At 33.0% G+C, this 20,470-nt stretch overlaps 1 pseudogene; it reads left to right on the forward strand.

The window, feature by feature from the left end:
• Nucleotides 1–7,156: 7,156 nt before the first annotated feature.
• Nucleotides 7,157–11,497, forward strand: LOC120179018 (annotated as a pseudogene).
• The last annotated feature ends 8,973 nt before the right edge of the window (nt 11,498–20,470 follow it).

A 20,470-nucleotide genomic window follows, 5' to 3' on the forward strand; every position in this document is an offset into this window, starting at 1 on the left:
TTATAACCTTATATTATATTATCACACAACAAAATTATCTTTAGTTTAAAATATGCATGTTTTAACATCAATATGATAAATTATTGTATACACATTCTTTACACGTATAATATTGTATGCGTTGAATAATTTTTTAATGGCTTCCTCTCTACCTTTTTTTTCAGTTCGTGCTTCTCATTTTTATTGTGATTTTCGGTTCTCCCTTGTCTTGCATTGCATGTGATATTTGATGGATGATTGACATTAAATATAGGGATGAGTACCATATTTTTGTAATTGATACTCTTAGATCTGACTGGTTTTGTTTGTATGCAAGTAAAAAAATTACTATTTTTTTTTGTTTTTTTGACTGATTTTATTCATGTTGTTGTTGTGATAAGGTGACGGTGTTCGACGGTGCAGAGGGAACAGTCGACAGTGCCAATGGCAGACATGGCAGCAACGACATGACAATGGCGGTAGCGGTTCAATCCTTAGGGTCATAATGAAACCCTAGGGTCTTATTTCACAAAGATCGTTAAATCAAGGCATAATGCAAATAAATACCCATAAAGTTTGACATTATATGCATTTGTGCCCAAATGGTTTTTTTGGAGCAGTTGTACCCACAACGTTTAAATATGAGACATAAGTCCCCATGTTGGATGGAAACCGTCAGTCAACTGACGGTCAACGAGTCCATCTGACTAAGCATTCACATGTGGTCATCGATGATGACGTGGCATTTCCACATCAGATTTTTATTAAAAATTTAAATTAAAAGTTTGAACCAATAGGAGGGTGACACGATGAATGGGATTCGAACCTGGGGAAAGGGCATGAAATGAGATGGCCCTTGCCACCAGGCCAGGCATGTTACTCGATGATTATGTGTAAAAAACTGCTAATAAACCAAAAATAAATGTTCAGGTTTAAAAAAAATTGATATACGTGTTTAGCATACATATATGCTTCAATCGGTATTTCCCCCAAACCCCAGTATCCCAAATACAAATCAAACCAAAACCCTAATCACATATCCCCTTTCAATTTCGACTCCATCAAATCTCCTCAACAAGAACGAATTTTCCTTCAAGCAGCAGCCTCAAACCGATCAATTAAGCGTATATTTTGAAGGTGAGTTGATTTGTTTGAATGGAATCATAAATTACATAAAATCGCATATCCCTTTTCAATTTCGACTCCATCAAATCTTCTCAATTTCGAATGGGTTTTTGATTTAGTTTTGTTAAATATTTTGGGTATGTGCGGGTTTCGAATGGGTTTTCGATTAAGTTATCTTTCATTCAAGTTTTTATTTGGTTTAGTTCGAAATGAATATTGATTTGTGAATATCACTTGATTTAATTTAATAATTAATGTTGTTTGTTTTTTATTTGGGTTGTATTAGAAATTGTGTAATGGACAGGTTCGCATGTCCAACCATCGTTAGTGCTTCGCAACGAGATTTCGTCTACGACGGTAACCCAAAAAAGTGTTATTGTAATAAATTGGCATCTAGGGAAATTTCATGGAGTGATTTAAACCCTGGAAGAAGGTATTACGGTTGCTCAAATTTTTCGGTAAGAATATGTTTACAATGACCTTGTATTAGTTAGCTTGAATGATAAAATGTTGTTGCATATATCGATTGATAACAAATATGTTTTCCCCTCATTGTAACACGGTTGTAGGTATTTTGAATGGTATGATGGTAGCATGCCAGAGCGAGCTAATTACTTACTACGATAATTACGTGATAGTGAGAGAAATTTAACGAAAGAGAATGCAAGACTTAGAAGACAAATTAGAAGTTGTTCCTTGACTTCTACTGCTCAAAGGAATAGTGTGTTGTTGGAAGAGAGTGAAAGTGAAAGTGTTCAAAGCAAAGTGAATGAGATTGGAAGTGTGCAAAGTGAAGACAATGACAATTAATTAAAGGCAAAAATTAAGAGCTTGAAGGAAAAATCTAAAACAATGAAGAAAGAAAAAGAATTCTATAAGACAATGTGTACTTGCTCAATGGTGTGTGCCATATGTATCTTTGTGGTAATTGTACTTGCAATAACACTTTAGGTGTTTTGTTAAAGATTAAGTGTTATGTATATGTAATACCAAGTGTATGACTGTTACTTATTGAGAAGAAATGACTATGTCTAATATTAAGTGTTTAGTGTTTTCTATTATCTTGACTAGTTAATATGCTTAAACCGAATAAACAGAAAATAATCGAAAAGAAATGTTATTGATTCTTGAGTTAGGTATATATTTGCCATACATAAAAAAACATATATTACTGCTATAGGTATATCATATGAAGTTAGGCAGATATTTTCCATACACAAAAGAAGCACAACCCAAAACATATACCCTAACAAAAAGCAGCACAACCAAAAGACCCACTCGATCAAACAATTCATTTCTTCTTTTTTGGTGCTACTGATTCTTGAGTGCCCATATGGTCCTTAGCTCCTTTCATCTTCTTTGGTTCTCTTGTACCAGACTGATATCCAGTCCTCAAATTTGTGTAAAGACATATCCCTTCATATATTTTTTTCCTCATTGATCTATCAGAAGTAACACAGGCTTTTCCTTATCCTTTACTTTCCTTGATACGTGTGTTGGGTTTGAATCGATTGTACTTGGTGATCTTATCGAAGAATTCCCATCGATATTGCGGTCCTGCAAAAAAAAGTATATTGTAAAAATCTAACATTAACTTGAAGTATTAAAACAATTTGAATACATAAACGATAAATACCTGGTTTGCAGTACATGATCTTTTATTATGACCTTCTCCACCACATCTTGCACAAGTCATAATAAAACCAATCCTACTAATATGTACAAACTTGACTTTTTTTTGGTTCATCTTTTTGCTTCTTTCAATTTTTCTTAGGCCTTCCAGATATATCTCTATCACCGGTGGAAGAACATGTTCAATTCCAAATTTCTTCCAATCTTGAGGCCCATTAATAGGTTGCAAATCATATTTATATGCTTTAATGTTTGTGTCTTTGTGATAGAGTATCCATTCATCTGGGTCCCCACCAGTATGCATATTGCACAACAAGCATGCAGACAAGGAATCCCACTTAGTTGCCACCTTCTGCAAGTACAGGTTCTTTCATTCAACTCTACAATGTACTGTTTATTCCCTTTCTTTACCTCACATCCATTATATCCATTCCAAATCATTATCCATTGAATGTTGTCCTTCTTCATGATGTCAAAATTTTTTTTATTAGTGGCCCAAAATTGTACTTCCATGTAGTGAGGAATCTCTGATTTTCAACTATTATTTTCGTTATCTTGACTCAAATCTCTTCAAGCATTGTAATGATGCTCTTGTACATTGTATCAACAATGCTCGAATTAAAAGCCTCACACAAATTATTGTCCACTATATCTGACTTGGAATGCATCATTTGAAAGGCCTTGGTTCATATTCTCTTCTTTTTGCTAAACAATTCAGTAGCAAGTACGCTATCAATCTTTGACAATGCATCTTTGTTCTCCTCCCATTCTCTCTTAGTCGTGGACTTCACAATTTGCCAGAAGGGAAACTAATATGATTTTGCTCTCTTTCTTTCAGGCCAATTGGCAAACACGTGTCGAACACAATTCTGATGTTCTACTCGTGGTAAAACATTATTTACAGCAATCTCAATACCCTGTCAAGCAAAATTTAACTTAGTTTGAGATTCTATTCAATTATCATAGAGCAACAAGTTATATAACATCAACAAGTCAGACTGTTAACTGTAAAATAACAACTAGCATCAAGTAAATTTAATACATTGATTTACCTTGTGTTGGTCACTGATGATGGTGTAGCCAAATCCATCATTTCAATCCCAAGTCTGTTGCCAGTATATTTAGAAACCAAGACCAAGAATATGTGCTTTCACCCTCGACAGTACATCTGATCATTGCCATCTCTCCCAACAGCAGATAAAAGTATGCCTTTGAATGGGCCCTTAAGGAAGCAAACATCTACACCGATTATACGCCTACACCCTTCTTTCCAACCTCTCTTCATAGCATCAAAGCATACATAAAATCATTTGAAGTGAGGTGGAGAATTATCTGACACCCTATTTACTACTATCTTTATTGCACTCCCTGTATTCTTTACCCGTAACTCATCTGCATAATCCCACAAGTTTGCAAATTCTTCCTTCATGTTTCCACCCAACCTTGATATCACCATATTCTTTTCCTGTCGACATTTACTCAGATTAACATTTACATGTATTTTAGATTGCACCATTCTTTGTATCTTTTTAAGCTTCATTTTTGGATGGTCTCTAATTGTATCTTCAAAATGTTCTGCAATTACCTTTGTAGTCACCATCCCGTTAGTAAAACTAACCGGGTAGTTGTGTTCATCTATAAAAGTCTTAACCTGTAGACTCCCTACCCTCTTATTTCTACTCACATAGATTCTCTATGGACAACTTTTAGATGCAATACATTTATAACTAATCCTGTTAGTTTCAGAATGTACAATTCTCAACTCTCTTCCACTGCATCTTGAGTATTTATGGATGTCATCTTTGAATTGTTTGTCATCTATAAATAACATCCCAAACAAAAATGAAGACTATATACATCTTGAGTATTTATGTATGGTACATCCATACTATATGCACTTTGTTCCTCATTATCACTCTCACTATCATTCTCTTCATCATCTTCATTTATATTATTAAATTCTTCGACACCCTTACCACCACCACCACCAGTAGCATCAATACCACCCTCTCCTTCAGCAACAACATCCTGAACATCACCATCCCATGTAGCAGTATCATCAAGACCACCCCTATCACAATCTAAACCACCCTATTCTAAAATATCTCCAATATCATCAAGACCAACAACATCAACTACATTTTTAGCAACCCTCTCAGCAGCACAATCAGCATCATCCTCAGCAACAATCTCAACAGCACCCTCAGCAACATCCTCAGCGACAGTTATTCGTAAAATATCATCAATAATAAAAGGGATGTCTACTTCATGCTCAACATATATGTCTATAAAATCATATTTTACCCAATAATTCAACATGGCAATTATACTTGTATCATCCCAAAGCACCCTAAGATTATCTTGTAAACGATCACTAAATGATTCATGGAAGTAGATAATTTGGATACTATTAAAATATAACGCATTTTGAATAATTTTACGAACTTTAAAATACGAAATTGTATCTGGATCCTCTTTCAACCTAATCAACTCACCACCTACATATCACACGTATGGATCGTGGACAAATTTGCCACCAACATGCAAATTCATGTAATACTCATTTTCCTTGTCCATCTGCATTTTAATAAAAAAAAAATTAATGTTAGCATGCATATGGAGGGACCCAAACAGTGTAAAAAACAAATAATTGATGCTGAACATGAGGGACCACTTTCCCAATAAAAAAAACCAAGCATGCAGTCCCCACCACTCATATACCCTACAAAATGCAATCCCCCACCGATGATATATGCATCCAAATTGAGCTTTCCGCATTCGATTCATTACAGGAAACCCAAGTAATAAAGGCTCAAACCCAAATATATACCCTTTCGTGCAAAACCCACAAGTTATTAGCATCCCACAAGTTAGAAAACCCAAATATTTTACAAGTGCTTCGACACAATGACATAAACCAAAACATAAACCCTAAATCCATTATACCTAAACAAACCCAAATAGTCGAGGTTATTCTTTAAAAACTAAACTCACATCCTACTGCATTTAAGATGGAGAGATTGAATGAGGAAAAGATTCGGAATTCGTTCTTGTAAAGGAGATTTGATGGAGTTGAAATTGAAAGGGGATATGTGAATAGGGTTTCAGTTTGATTTATATTTGGGGATACTTGAGTTTGGGGGAAATACCGTTTGAAGCGTATATGTATGCTAAAAGCGCGTATCAATTTTTTTAACCTGGACATTTATTTTTGGTCTATTAGCAGCTTTTTACACATAATTATCGAGTAACATGCATGGCCTGGTAGCAAGGGCCATCCCATTTCACGCCCTTGCCCCAGGTTCGAATCCCATTCACCGCGTTTACAAGTCTTTCATCCCTTCTATAAAATACACGCCAATAGGAGAGTAACACGTGTCACCATCCTACTGGTTCAACTTTTAATTTAATTTTTTAATAAAAATCTGACGTGTAAAATTTCACGTCATCATAAAATAGTGACGTGAAAATTCCACGTCATCATCAGTGACCACATGTGAATTCTTAGTCAGATGGACCCGTTGATCGTCAGTTGACTGACGGTTTCCATCCAACGGGAGGACTTATGCCTCATATTTAAACTTTGTGGGTACAACTGCTTCAAAAAAAACCATTTGGGCACAAATGCATATAGTGTCAAACGTTAGGGGTATTTGTTTGCATTATGCCTTAGATCAAATGAGCATATCCAACACCTAAAATCTTTTGATGTTGAATGAGACAAAACCCTAGGGTTAGCAAATTAGGCCGAATTTTGGGTATGATTACTTTTTTGTTTTGGGCTTTCGGATGGATCTTGGCCCACTTGTAGTTAAGCCTTGTAACATTGGGCTTTGTCATTGTAGCCTATAATAATAATAATAATAATAATAATAATAATAATAATAGTTACCATTAATTGCAAGTTAATATGATCAACATCACTTGTCAATATTTAACATCCTTACACATCAACACAATTGATATCATTAATTAACACTATATTTAACATTTACAATTAACGTTATTAATTATTTAATATCATATATAATATATAATAAATAAAAAAATAATCCGGATAAAAATGAGTGTCTATACTATTAACCACTAAAATTACTTAATTGGTATATATATATATAGTTCAGGGAAATTTTGATGCTGAAAAAAAATGGAGAAAGTGGGGAAATTGGAATGTTACGTTATAAAGAAACATCCAGGGTCCAACCATTGCCTATCCGCCACATTAACAAATCAATTAATCTCCACAAAACCTAAATCTAACCCTAGTTAAAAACAAGTGGACCAACTCATTTTACCCAAAGTATATCCGCAAAACGACAACGGAATTCGCGTATTTAACCAGTTCGATTTTTAGGAAGCCTTGAAAAGGAGCCTCTTCGCATTTCGGAGAAACCGCGAAAAGAAAGAGAGAAATTTCGTTTTTCGTAAAAAATAAAATAAAATGGCGGTTTCCTCATCTTCATTTACTCCTAGGGTTTTTAATGCCTATTCTCCATTTGAGTGCCGTCCGGATCCCGACTTCTCCGGTGCGCCGATCGGTGACCAGCCTCGTGTTTCTTCCAGCCGAAGGGTGACGGTGTCCTCGCTTTATGCTGGAGGTGTAGTACACGCGGTTTGTTGCCTCTGATCTTTCGTTTCCCGCCGAATTTCGTGCGCCAGCTCAGCATCAAGGCTCGGCGCAACTGTAGCAATATCGGTGTCGCGCAAATCGTCGCTGCTTCTTGGTCGAATGACCCCGCTTCGGATTCCCCCTCCTCGGCTGCTGCTGCTTCTGCTCAGTCAGCTGCAGCCGCCGCCACCGTCACCGTCACCGTCAATGATGACGTGGCGAATGTAGAAGATTGTTTTGACATCCGTAGTGTACAGATTGGAGGTTCAGATAATTCAGCGACATCATTTTTGAGCTCTGATGGGAGCATCACTGTTCATGCTGGTAATTGAGTTAATAATTTTCAGTTTCGCTGAAATTTCTTTATTTTTATGTTTCCTTTTTGTGTTTGGAAAGTTTTTATTTTGGAAGGAAAAGTAGAGAAATCTATATTTGTGTCTTAAATTAGATTCGTGTGTCTGAGATAATTACAATTATTTGTGTATGTTACTAAAATATTAAGATTTATTTCTTATCTAGATTTAATCATTGATTTATTACTTATCAATTATGTTTCCCCTTATTTTTTTTATCTTTATATCCTTACATTTTCGTTATAAAAAGTATCTAAAACGAATTTGCTTTTTTTTCTTTCCCCTTCTTTACAGGTGAAAGATTAGGTCGCGGCATTGTTACTGATGCAATTACCACTCCAGTGGTTAATACATCCGCTTATTTCTTCAAGAAAACTCAGGAGCTTATTGACTTCAAGGTATAATAATAGCGTTAATAAGTCTGCTGTCTGGCAGTTAAGGTTCGCTGTCTACTGGTTAAGGTTTCTATTTCAATGGATTTCTTGGTTCACTATATGCAACTTGCAAGTAGCCATTGTCATGGGCAGCGTACCATGGGTTAAAATTTGCCAATACAAGTTCTTAGAAGCATTTGATGTTTGACATATAAATTCCGGTTGATTAATGTACTATGTGATCTGCTGCAGGAGAAACGCCATACAAGTTTTGAATATGGACGGTATGGAAATCCAACCACAGTGGTTGCAGAGGAGAAGATAAGGTTTGGCTGCCTCTTTTTATCATCCTTTTCATTTTCCTTTTTTATAGTTTAAATGGAGTTAAAACACTCACGATGTTATGTTTCTTTGGTTCAGTGCACTTGAGGGGACTGAGTCGACCCTGATTATGGCATCTGGTATGTGTGCTAGCACGGTCATGTTGATGGCATTAGTCCCTGCTGGGGGACATATGGTGACAACAACAGATTGCTACCGGAAAACTAGGATATTCATTGAGAACTTTCTGCCTAAAATGGGAATCTCGGTATGGCTTCAATTTTGTTCTTGTTTCTTTTATGTCATTCTATTGTTTTTTAAGAATTTTGGTGAATGAAATGCCAGGGTATATTGTACCATTTGTGTTTTATAGAGGGCTGTCATGTTGAAATTGCTTCTACCAATATCAATATATATATATATATATATATATATGAATATGAGAAGTTACAATCATGATCAAGTATTACGTTTGTATATCACCAAATAAATCAACTAGCAAACCAGAATTCACCCTAAATAACTCCAACCAGAATACATCTGGACAGTAATAAATACCAAACCCACTCTTTGTGGGACTTTAACATGGGACCTCAAAGTTCCAAATGTCTCCTCCTTTCTGTTAACCCAAGGCCTCATCAATACTGCCTACTGAGAGCAATGCACCTAAATGATGTAGTTTTTAGAGTAAAAGTTTATATTCACAATAACTCTTTTATTGGGGTTTTGGCATATATAAGAGCGTTAAGAACATAATGTTGTATGCAACAAACTATCGTTTTAATGCTTGACTTGTTGAAATTTCTGATTGAGTTCTGGTGATCATCCAATATGCAGGTTACTGTTATTGATCCAGCAGATGTGGATGGCCTGGAGGCTGCACTCAACAAGAACAAAGTCAGTACAATAGAAAGTGGTTCCCTTGTGTTCTAGATTTATCTTTTATGTTAACTTTGTTAATGATAGCTTATCCTGAATTGAGAGTGAATTATGATTCGGTGCAGGTTTCTCTTTTCTTTACCGAGTCTCCAACAAATCCTTTCCTCAGATGTGTTGACATAGAAAGAGTTTCAAAGTTGTGTCACAGCAAAGGAGCACTTGTCTGCATTGATGGTACCTTCGCTACACCTCTTAACCAGAAGGCCCTGGCCCTTGGTGCTGATCTTGTTTTGCACTCTGCAACAAAATTCATTGGTGGCCACAATGATGTAAACACGTGCTTTTGTTAATTTATTCAGTTTGAAATCCATTCTTGATGCCATTTATTGTTAATTCAAACAATATATAAGTGCAATTCTTCATTTGACAGGTTCTTGCTGGATGCATAAGTGGTCCAGAGAAGTTGGTTACTGAAATTCGTACTTTGCATCATGTTTTGGGTGGTACACTCAACCCGGTGAGTTGTCAACTGAATCTTGATCAAGTAATTTTGCAGTGTCTATCATGCTTTTGTCTAAACTTAAGCACTTATTTTGTACTCTGTCTGGTGTTATTTTAAGAATGGTGCTTTAATTCCTTTCACCTTATTCCTCAAAGATCTGTTCCCTAGTAGTTCTCCATTATATTTTTGCAAGGATCACAAAGTAATATGTTTGTTTCTACGTATAAACAGAATGCCGCTTACCTAATCATCAGAGGCATGAAGACGCTGCATCTTCGTGTACAGCAACAGAATTCAACAGCATTAAGGATGGCTGAAGTTTTAGAGGCTCATCCTAGGGTATGAATTGCTGTTACATTCCCTTTTTTATATCTTGTTTATGTACATTCCGTTTACTGCAACTCAAATTAAGAACCACAATATGGCAAAATTCTAAAGAAACTGAAGTCAATTTTTTAAAAAAAGGTGAAGATGAGCATGTGTACTAAGTTGGCTTCTATTGGATTTTGGTGTCTCAATGGTTGTTTCCAACCTTTTATGCCATCTTTATGTATGTTCAATTTTTTTTTTGAATGATTTGTTATACTTACAATTGATGTGATAGTGCCCCTGCATCTGGTTCTCAGTGGGAATAAGCCTCTACTGTTGGACGGATGTTGCGTTTGGTGGAATAACTGATTGAATTATCTCCACCTAGCTTTTGGTTTTGTCGTATTTTGTAATATTGTGTATACATCTTATCGATCTTTTACGACTTTTCCAATTTGGACTAATATCCTATTATCTTGGCTTATTAAATATCATTGGCAGGTGAAACGTGTTTATTATCCAGGCTTGCCAAGTCATCCGGAACATGAAATTGCCAAGCAGCAAATGACTGGCTTTGGTGGTGTGGTCAGTTTTGAGGTTTGTTGTCTTTGAGTACTCGACCTTGTACCTTGGAAATTCATCTTTAATATTAATCTTTTTACTTCCTTTTGGTGTTATTCATGGAAGAATTGTTTGGAGTTAATGTCTTCTAAATCATTCAGGTGGATGGAGATTTGATGACCACTAGCAATTTTGTTGACGCATTGAGGATTCCATACATTGCTCCATCCTTTGGTGGTTGTGAGAGCATTGTTGATCAGCCGGCTATAATGTCCTATTGGTATGGCACTATTTCTATTTTATGTATTCATCTGTGCTGCTTGTGTTTATATCCGTCTAGGCAATGGTTTAATTGTTTATGAACTGAGATCGAGGGAAGATACTGACTACCGAGTTTAAATGCATGAAACGCAATGAGACTTGTAATGGACTGAATAGTTAATGCAATATAAGCTTAGTGCAGATTGATGTCGTCTTATGTGGTTAAATAGGATTGTTAAGTATTTGATGGAGATGGGTATCGTCCTTGTGTTCCTTTTGCATGACATGTATGTCCTTGTTTGAGGGAGTTTGTGGAACTCCATTAATAAAAATGTGCGATATGGAACAGGGATCTTAGCCAAGACGAGAGGCGCAAGTACGGGATTGAGGATAACTTGGTTCGATTCAGCTTCGGAGTTGAAGACTTTGAAGATTTGAAGGCTGATGTGCTGCAGGCATTGGATAGCATATAATGGCGCACATTCCTAGTTCCCTTCCATTTTGGGTTTAGGTTTGAATGACCAACCAAAGTTATTTTGTTGTTTCAATTGGCGTTGAATTTCTCTGGCGTGTTTGAACTGAACTCCCCAATCAATAATTTGGAACTTTGTTAATGGGGGATTGATTTTCTATTTTATGAATGTTAGTTTCCGAAAAGAGAAATATATAAATTGAAACAAAGCTCAAGCGGGATTTGGTCCCCTTTAAGAGTTTAGATTAGGTACGACATAAAAATACATAAATATGACATGAAAAAAATAAGATAAAAATAATTATAGTGTATAAATATATAAAACAAATTTGTTTATAACATGATAAAATACACATTCTCGGCAAGTTTTGTTAAGTTATTCTGAATGAGATATGCTTCCATAAATTTGAACTCCATTCTAAATAATTAATTGGCCTATCTAGACAATAAGTGCTTAATTAGAAAATAAAAGCTTAAATTATATTGTTTTCACCTTGGTGTAATGTTATAAATGTTATTATTTTAGGTGTCCGGGTCGTAATGAACGTTCAAGGACACATGTAGCGTTCAAGTAATTTTAAAAATTTTATTTAAAATAACATAAAAACTTAAAACTATATTCCAAAAAAACCTCTAAAATTTTCAAAAATATTAAAAAAAAAACACCCAAAATTAAATCTCTATATGCATGCTATCATTGTCGCTTTTTATCGTCAACTTAACCTATATCTTACCGCGCCGTCACTCAACGAACAATCATCGATGGTATGATTTAAATGGATCGATGATGTGACATTTGAGGAAATAATCATGACATTTAAACGACCCGTTGGCACAAGCAACGACAAGGATGATGTCGGCTGAAAAAGGAGGCGGCTTCGACGGTGTCAACGACATCGATTGTGGCTATGTTTAAGGGTTGATTTTAAAGAATTTTTTTAGAGATTAGGAGTTAGGCTCATAAGTTTTAGTTGATTTTAGGGATTTACGTTTTTTTTTACTTTTTTAAAAAATATATTTTAAAAATATAATAACATTTTTAAGTTTTTTTAATTTAAATAAATTTTTTAAAATTTTATAAAGGTAATACGTGTCCTTTAATGATACTTTTTGTTTAGAAATTTTTAGTAAATATTTCAACCCAAATAGCCACCGCAAACGCCCCAACGCGTCGTCGCTGCGCGTGGGGCTTGTCCACCACATAATAAACCTTTTGGAAGCGAGTCAACCAGACCCGTTCAACCGCCTGACTTGACCCGTCTATCCAACCCGACCAATAATATATATACACTAATATATTAATACTATATACTAATATATTAATAATATACATTCATTTATTAATAATATGTACTACTAATATATTAATAATATGTACTAATATATTAGTATATTAATAATATTTACTAACATATTAATTATATGTACTAATATATTGATAATATATAACAATCAATTAATAACATATAATAATATATTAATATAATCCTTAACTCTAAACGTTAAACCTAAACCCTAATATATTAATACATATATATAGTACATACTATTAATATATACTAATATATTAGTATATATTAGTACATATTATTAATTTATTAGTACATACTATTAATATATTAGTATACATTATTGATATATTAGTATATATTATTAATATATTGGTACATATTATTAATATTTTAATATATATTCTTAATATAATATATATTCTTAATATATTAGTAGATATTGTTAATAATTAGTAGATATTTACTCAAAAATTGGTATCAGAGCTAGAATCATTGGAATGTTTTACCACCTCTTGAGAATATCATATAAGAGTCAAGCCATCAATCTAGTCATCCATGACCTCTACACCAAATTTCAACATTGTCAATGATTCTTAACCTATTAACAAGTCTTCAAACTTTAATTGAGCCAACCATGCCTTTTGGAAGAATAGGATAATGTTTTTCTTTCAAGCAATGAGAACATCATGATGAGAGGATATTATACTCCATCTTAATGCAAAGGCAATGCACAATTTATTTTGTGCATTTGGCCCCGACGAATATGGAAGGGTTTCATCTTGTTCCAATGCCAAGAAGATTTGGGAAAAACTTGAAGTTACTCATGAAGAAACTAATGAAGTTAGAGAAACTAAGATTAGTCTTCTCAATCATAATTATGAAAACTTAAGATGAAATCGGATGAGGATATTAAAGCTATAATCGATCGATTTTTTGTTATTATCAATGGTCTCAAAAGCTTTGGAGAAGTCATTTCTAATGAGAGGCTTGCTAGGAAGATAATCTATAGTCTTTCCAAGTCAAGGCAATCCAAGAAGACAACCATAGTTGAAGCAAAGAATGTATAGACCCTCAATTTAGATGAGCTCATTAGGTCTTTGCTTATTCATGAGATGATGCTGAAGGAACAAGATAAACAAGAGAAGAAATATGAGGAAAAGAAGAAAAAGATTGGTGTTGCTCACAAGTTTACAATAGAAGAAAGTGACTCAAATGAAGATAATGAAGATGAAGAAATGACAATGTTTGCTAAAAAATTCAAGAAGTTCATGAGGTCCAACAAAGGAAGAAGATTCCAAAGAAAGAAGGGCTTCAAAAATGAATCCAAGGAGAAGGATCCTATTATTTGTTATGAGTGAAAAAAGCTCGGGCATGTCAAATTTGAATGTCCACAGTTGAAGAAGAATGGATCCTCCAAGAAGAAATACAAGGCACATGTAGCTATATGGAGTGATGACGAGTCCTCAAATGAAAAGGAGAAAGAAGTGTCTAACTTGTGTCTCATGGCCATAGAGCATGATTCTAAGGTAACCTCAAATTCATCTATTTCAAATGAGTATTCTTTTGATGAACTACAAGAGGCTTATAGTGAATTAGCCTTATAATTTAAGATCGTGATTCCTAAAAATAAGAAAAACATTTCCAAATTGAAAAATGAGTATGATCTACTTTCTAAGATTAATCTTGAGTTTGAAAGTCAAGTCAAAGTTATGCAAGTCAAACTTGAAGAGTTTGAAAAGGAAATCAAGATTTGCATAACTTGCTTTCAAAGGCTCATAATGATCATCAAAAGAAACTTGATAATCTTAAAGCTTCCTTTAACCATGTTGGGACAAAAAAATTTGAAAAAGGCGAACATTCAAAACCCAACTATATTAAAATTAGCTTTAATTAATACAAACATAGAGGTCCCCAAAGAACCTCACATAGAAAAGTTATTAGAAGCATATAGGTCCCTAAAAGACTCATTTCTACTAATGATAAGGATTCTTTGAAAAATGGATACCAAACGAGACAAGATTATTCGGAACTAATGCTAATGGACCCAAAAGAATTTGGGTACCAAAAATCAAAACTTAATCTATGTTTGTTGTGGAGCATTACTACAAGGAACAAAACAAAAATACAAACTCATGGTACCTTGATAGTAGATGCTCAAGACATATAACCGGTGATAAGAGCTGGTTCTTGGAGCTTAAAGCTAAACATAGAGGAATAGTAACCTTTGGTGACAACTCAAAAGGTCATATTGAAGGAATTGATTATATTGGTAACAACTCTTCCATTCTTATTGAAAATGTTTTATATGTGAATGGGTTAAAGCATAATCTACTTAGTATTAGTTAATTATGTGATAAGGGATACGATGTCTTTTTTTAGTCTAATGGTTGCAAAATTATTGGCATTGCATCAAATATGGTTATGCTTGTTGGTCATAGAGAGGAAATATATATATGGTGCATCTAGATAGGATTGATATTTCTAATGTATGCTTGGTTGCTAAGGATGAGCATGATTGTTGGGTTTGGCATAGGAAACTTGGACATGCTAGCATGGATGTTTTACAAAAACTTGTTCAAATCAGTTTAGTAAGAGGTTTACCTAAGATAAAATTTGATCTTGATGAAATTTTTGATGCATGTGCTAAAGGCAAACACAAAAGAATTTTTTTAAACCTATTAATGATGTATCATCTAGTAGAGTATTACAATTGATCTATATAGATCTTTTTGGGCCTATTAGAACTACTATCTTGGGTGGAAAATAATATGCATTTGTTTTAGTAGTTGACTATTCTAGATTATTTGAGTTCTTTTCTTAAATACAAAAGATGAAGCTTTGGAAAATTGTATCACTTTCTCTAAAATAAACCAAAATAAAATAGGTTACTCAATTTCAAGTGTTAGGAGCGACCATGGAACCAAATTTCAAAATCTTGGTTTTGAAGAATTTTGTAATTCTAATGGAATTAGCCATAAATTTTCAACTCCTAGAACCCCTCAACAAATTATTTGTAACCTCGTAGACTCGACCTAAATATTATGAATAAATCTAGACAGACACGTGTCGTATATATAAATCATTCCCATATTTAAAATGAGGTTAAAATTCATTTAAGTAAATAAATACGTATAATAGTAAATGTAAGGAAAATATCAAAATAAGTTTCATACGATAAATATATACATATACCAACATTAGAAATTCGTAAGAAAATATGTTCAAAAAAAATATTGGTAATGCAAATATGTAAAGCTAGTAGTAAAACTAGTGTCACCAAAATATAACAGAAATGAGCGTAAAGAAATATACAGTAGTTCAAAATAGATAACAATCTATCTTTCTGATGTTAAGTCTGCTAGCCTACTGTTGGATAATATCTTAAAAGTTAAAAATTAAAAAGTGAGCTAAAAAGTCCAGTGTGCTCCTTGCGATGTATAAAAACATCCAAATAAATACTTCGATAATTATTTTATAAAGCATGCTTTTAAAACTTGAACACTACCCCATCCGAACAACATGTGTAGGTTCCCCTGACCATACATTCACATGTGCAACGGGTAAGGGTTTACCCAGTGCACAAAGCAAATGAGCCTATGATAAGTTCTTACAAGTCATAGACTAAGCCTAAGATAATATTATTAATATATTAGTACATATTATTAATATATTAATATATATTATTAGTATAGTAGTACATATTATTATATATTATTAATATATTAGTACATATTATTAATATATTAGTATATATTATAAATTTATTAGTATATATTATTAATATATTAGTATAAATTATTACTATATTAGTATATATTAATTTTACAGTAGTTTACAATAGTATATATTATTAATATATTAGTACATATTATGAATATAATATTATATATTATTAATATATATTAGTATATATTATTAATATATGGGTACCTATTATTAATATATTAATATATATTACTAATATATTGATACATATTATTAATATATTTGTAACACTCCAACCCGTATCAGACCCGTATACGAAACCGATGTGTCACATTGACTTTTCAAACATGTATATTTATAAAAACTATGAGAAATATAAACTTTGATTAACATAAAACATGTAATTACATATTGAAGTTCAAACCATTACAAAATTTGGTCAGAGTATGTGTACTTTACGACTCTTATTTACATGCCAATATATCTGTTACATAACCAAAACATACTGTGTAAAGTACTTCTGATCTGATCGTCATGCGGAGATATGCTGCTCTACTTCTCCTAAAGTTGATCTTATTGCTTTCCAGTACCTACGTTTAAACCACTTACACGCTAAGTAATAGAATTAGTGAGGCATAATCATATAATAAAGAATTCTTATCAATATGAACAAGTAATATATTATCCAAATGCAATTATGTTCATCATATCATAAATCAGTCATACGATATATACATAAATTAATATAAATAATGGTACCGTATTAAGATACAATTATGTACATACTCTTTATGTCGTTTATAAGCCTATGTACATTATTGAGAAACCAAGGTATATAAGTACTATGAGGTTGTGTACATATATACTGTCACCACAGCTCGTATAAAATCCACTAAGTGGCATATGAAATCTGTGTCCCGAATGACCTATCCATATGTTCCGGAGAACATAGCTAACTGTCCATATGTCCCGAAGTACATAGGTAAACTGTCCATATGTCTCAAAAGACATAGGTAACCCTCGACTCTTAGCATGCCAACTATACCTCTAGCTCTTATTTCATAAAATATGGACATTCTCTTTCATATCATTTCCCATATTCATATAGACATACGATTCACTTTCACATATAACATATACTTTCTCTTCATATATCTCATGTCCTATCTCATATCTTATAATCATGTAAGCACATCACTTACTTCCACATACTCATAGAGACACATGGTTTATTTCCATATAGAGCATTTTCGAAAGATTCACATTCACATTCACATTCACATAGTCATATAATATCTTATATCAAGTCTTATATAACTATATATATTATCTCCTATCATATAACACATAGTTCTTATGACACAATTTATATCATATTCTTATATCACTGATTCATGATATAATTTGCGGCTGTGTCATTTATCTTACCTTACTTTCCTACTTATTCTTATAACTTATTTGTAATACACAATTCCTATAAACTTCTCATGTGATTTCCTATATCCTTTGTACTATACTTTATATCATATAAAAACCCTACATATTTTAGATCATAATTCCATTTATACAATTCTTTATGTCTTTATTGTCGTTTATCACGTCACATAGATTCCATACATTCACATATGTTCACACAACCATGTAATATATATATAATCACATATCCTCATATCAATCACATACTCATATTCATGATTCATGTATACTACTATAGGAAATAGACTCATCGCGAGTCTTATTTCCATTCATCATACATCACTAATACATACTCACATTAGCCTTGTTTGAGTTGAATCGATTCTAATTCTTCAATTGCTCTAGAACAAAGTCACGTTCAATATATACATAATTATACATTGATACATATCAGTATTCCACTTGATATACTCTAATCTTTCATTTCTTATACTAAAGGACATGTTAATTTCATTCCTTGTTTAACGTAGGTATCGATACACTCTATAGGGTATCGATACATCCCTCACTGAGGTATCGGTACACTGCCTGTGTATCGATACCCAAATTACATTCGAAATTTTTCGTTTCAAGGGGGTATCGATACACTCCTTAAGGTATCGGTACCCTTTGAACATCTTCCTGAATTTTACTCTTGAGGTATATGTACATGTTGAAAGGGTACCGATACACCCTTACGCATAACTCAATTTTAAGCAGGAAAATTCATTCTTTTCAACTTCAACACTTCATGTTTCACCCCTTTCATATACTAAACTCAAATACACATGCTTAAGCCCATTTATACTCATTTATCACATCCTTAACCTTGAAATCCTATCCTCTACATGGAATTCAAGAATCATACCAAATTTTCTACTTGTTCTAAATTCCATTCTATCACTTCACACTTCTTAATTCAACCATTGACAAGTCAAATTTAGTTTCAAAATCCACTTATCAACTCTTTCCTAAAATTTCATTTAAAAACTCATTATCTTAAAACTCTCCCAATTCCTTCATCTTATGGTTTTAAGACAATTTAAGCTTTCCTTAAACTTACTTATCACCTAAGGATCATAAACCTAGCTTGAACTCAACAAATAACCAACAAACATGGAAACTCACCATTGCCTTTGGGTTCCACGGTGAAGAGAAAGAAGAAGAAGGAGAGAACTCTAGAAAGTTTAATTTTCCCCCTTCATCTCCCACGTGTAACTTATATAACCTCTATATTCATTTTTAATTCATTTCTAGGTTAAATGACCATTTTGTCCTTCTATTTCTCATTCTTTGATATTTAATCCTCTACAAACTTTACAATATGAGTCTCTGAACTTTTCAATTTATATATTTTGACCAACAAATTCTAAAATTTTTCAATTTAGTCACTAACCCGATATTGAGGATGTTATAACTCTTTTCCTTTAAGAAAATTCGTCCTTGAATTTTCACTACACTAATAGATTAAGTTACTGTCTATACATCTCCTATTCATATTCACATATTACCTATTCCATTAACCTCTCATGTTATCATAACCTGACTTCCATTACCTTTTTTTTTATACATTCATATCATTTAAACATCACAGACCTGTCCTTCACTACTTGAACCGAGAGAAAATATTCCTTCAATTATATTTTAAACTTCCTTAATACATGTAACTAAATCCTTATCTTTCTGACTACATCCTTAACTCTACATCAAAACTGATGAAAACATACACTTTCAAATTCAAACAATCTTTCCACAATACTATTTAGTTTTTTTCTTACTTCTATATCAAACTTATAATTCACATTTCCATATGATTATTTTCCTATTTATTCTTCTAAATTCCCTTATCTAATTATTCCTTCACAATCAATATCTTTCTATATCATAGATTCTGTTTTTTTTATTATGCTCCCATACTCCTTTCATATTACTTATATTTATCCTTATCAACACTCTTCATTGTATTTCCATAACTCTGATAGTTAACACTATTTACACAACCTTATTCTTTGTGAAATCTTTATTCAAATCACCACATACTCATCCCTTTTTATCATCTTAAACTTTTCTGTTAATCTTTAACTTTCTTCAAACATACAACTCCTTTAACTTATCAAACCTTCATTCTTACTCATCCATAATAAAATTTACTTGTTCAAATTCAAACATTTCATTTACTTTTGTCTTATAAACTGATCACGGATGTACATATTTTTAAGCTTTTCCAAAATAATATCCCCATCACTTAGGAACGATGGAGATCCTTTAACATTATATTTTTCAATCCGTCCGAACTAATTAACTTTACCATTTTCCATCAACAATCGACATTTTCATACTAGTTATATAGCTAATCCATTTCCAGTGTTACTTCAAATTCGTCACTAACACATCGTTACTAGTAGTTTCTAATTGCTTTCTCAATTTTCTCTCCAATTTACTATTAATATATGAGTATTTAGACTCCATATCAATCAACACCATAATACATTTATCATACAACATAAAAATACCTGTGATTATCTCTGGATCATCCCAGTTTTAATTGGTCTTAAGGTTATACACTCGAGCAGTAGAACGAACTTCTTGCTGAGTAGAGGACTCTAACCGACTTCTGTCTCTACCCTTTCCTCGTCCTATC

Source organism: Hibiscus syriacus, unplaced genomic scaffold (assembly GCF_006381635.1).
Source record: "Hibiscus syriacus cultivar Baekdansim isolate YM2019G1 unplaced genomic scaffold, ASM638163v2 tig00112399_pilon, whole genome shotgun sequence".
Lineage (NCBI taxonomy): Eukaryota > Viridiplantae > Streptophyta > Magnoliopsida > Malvales > Malvaceae > Hibiscus > Hibiscus syriacus.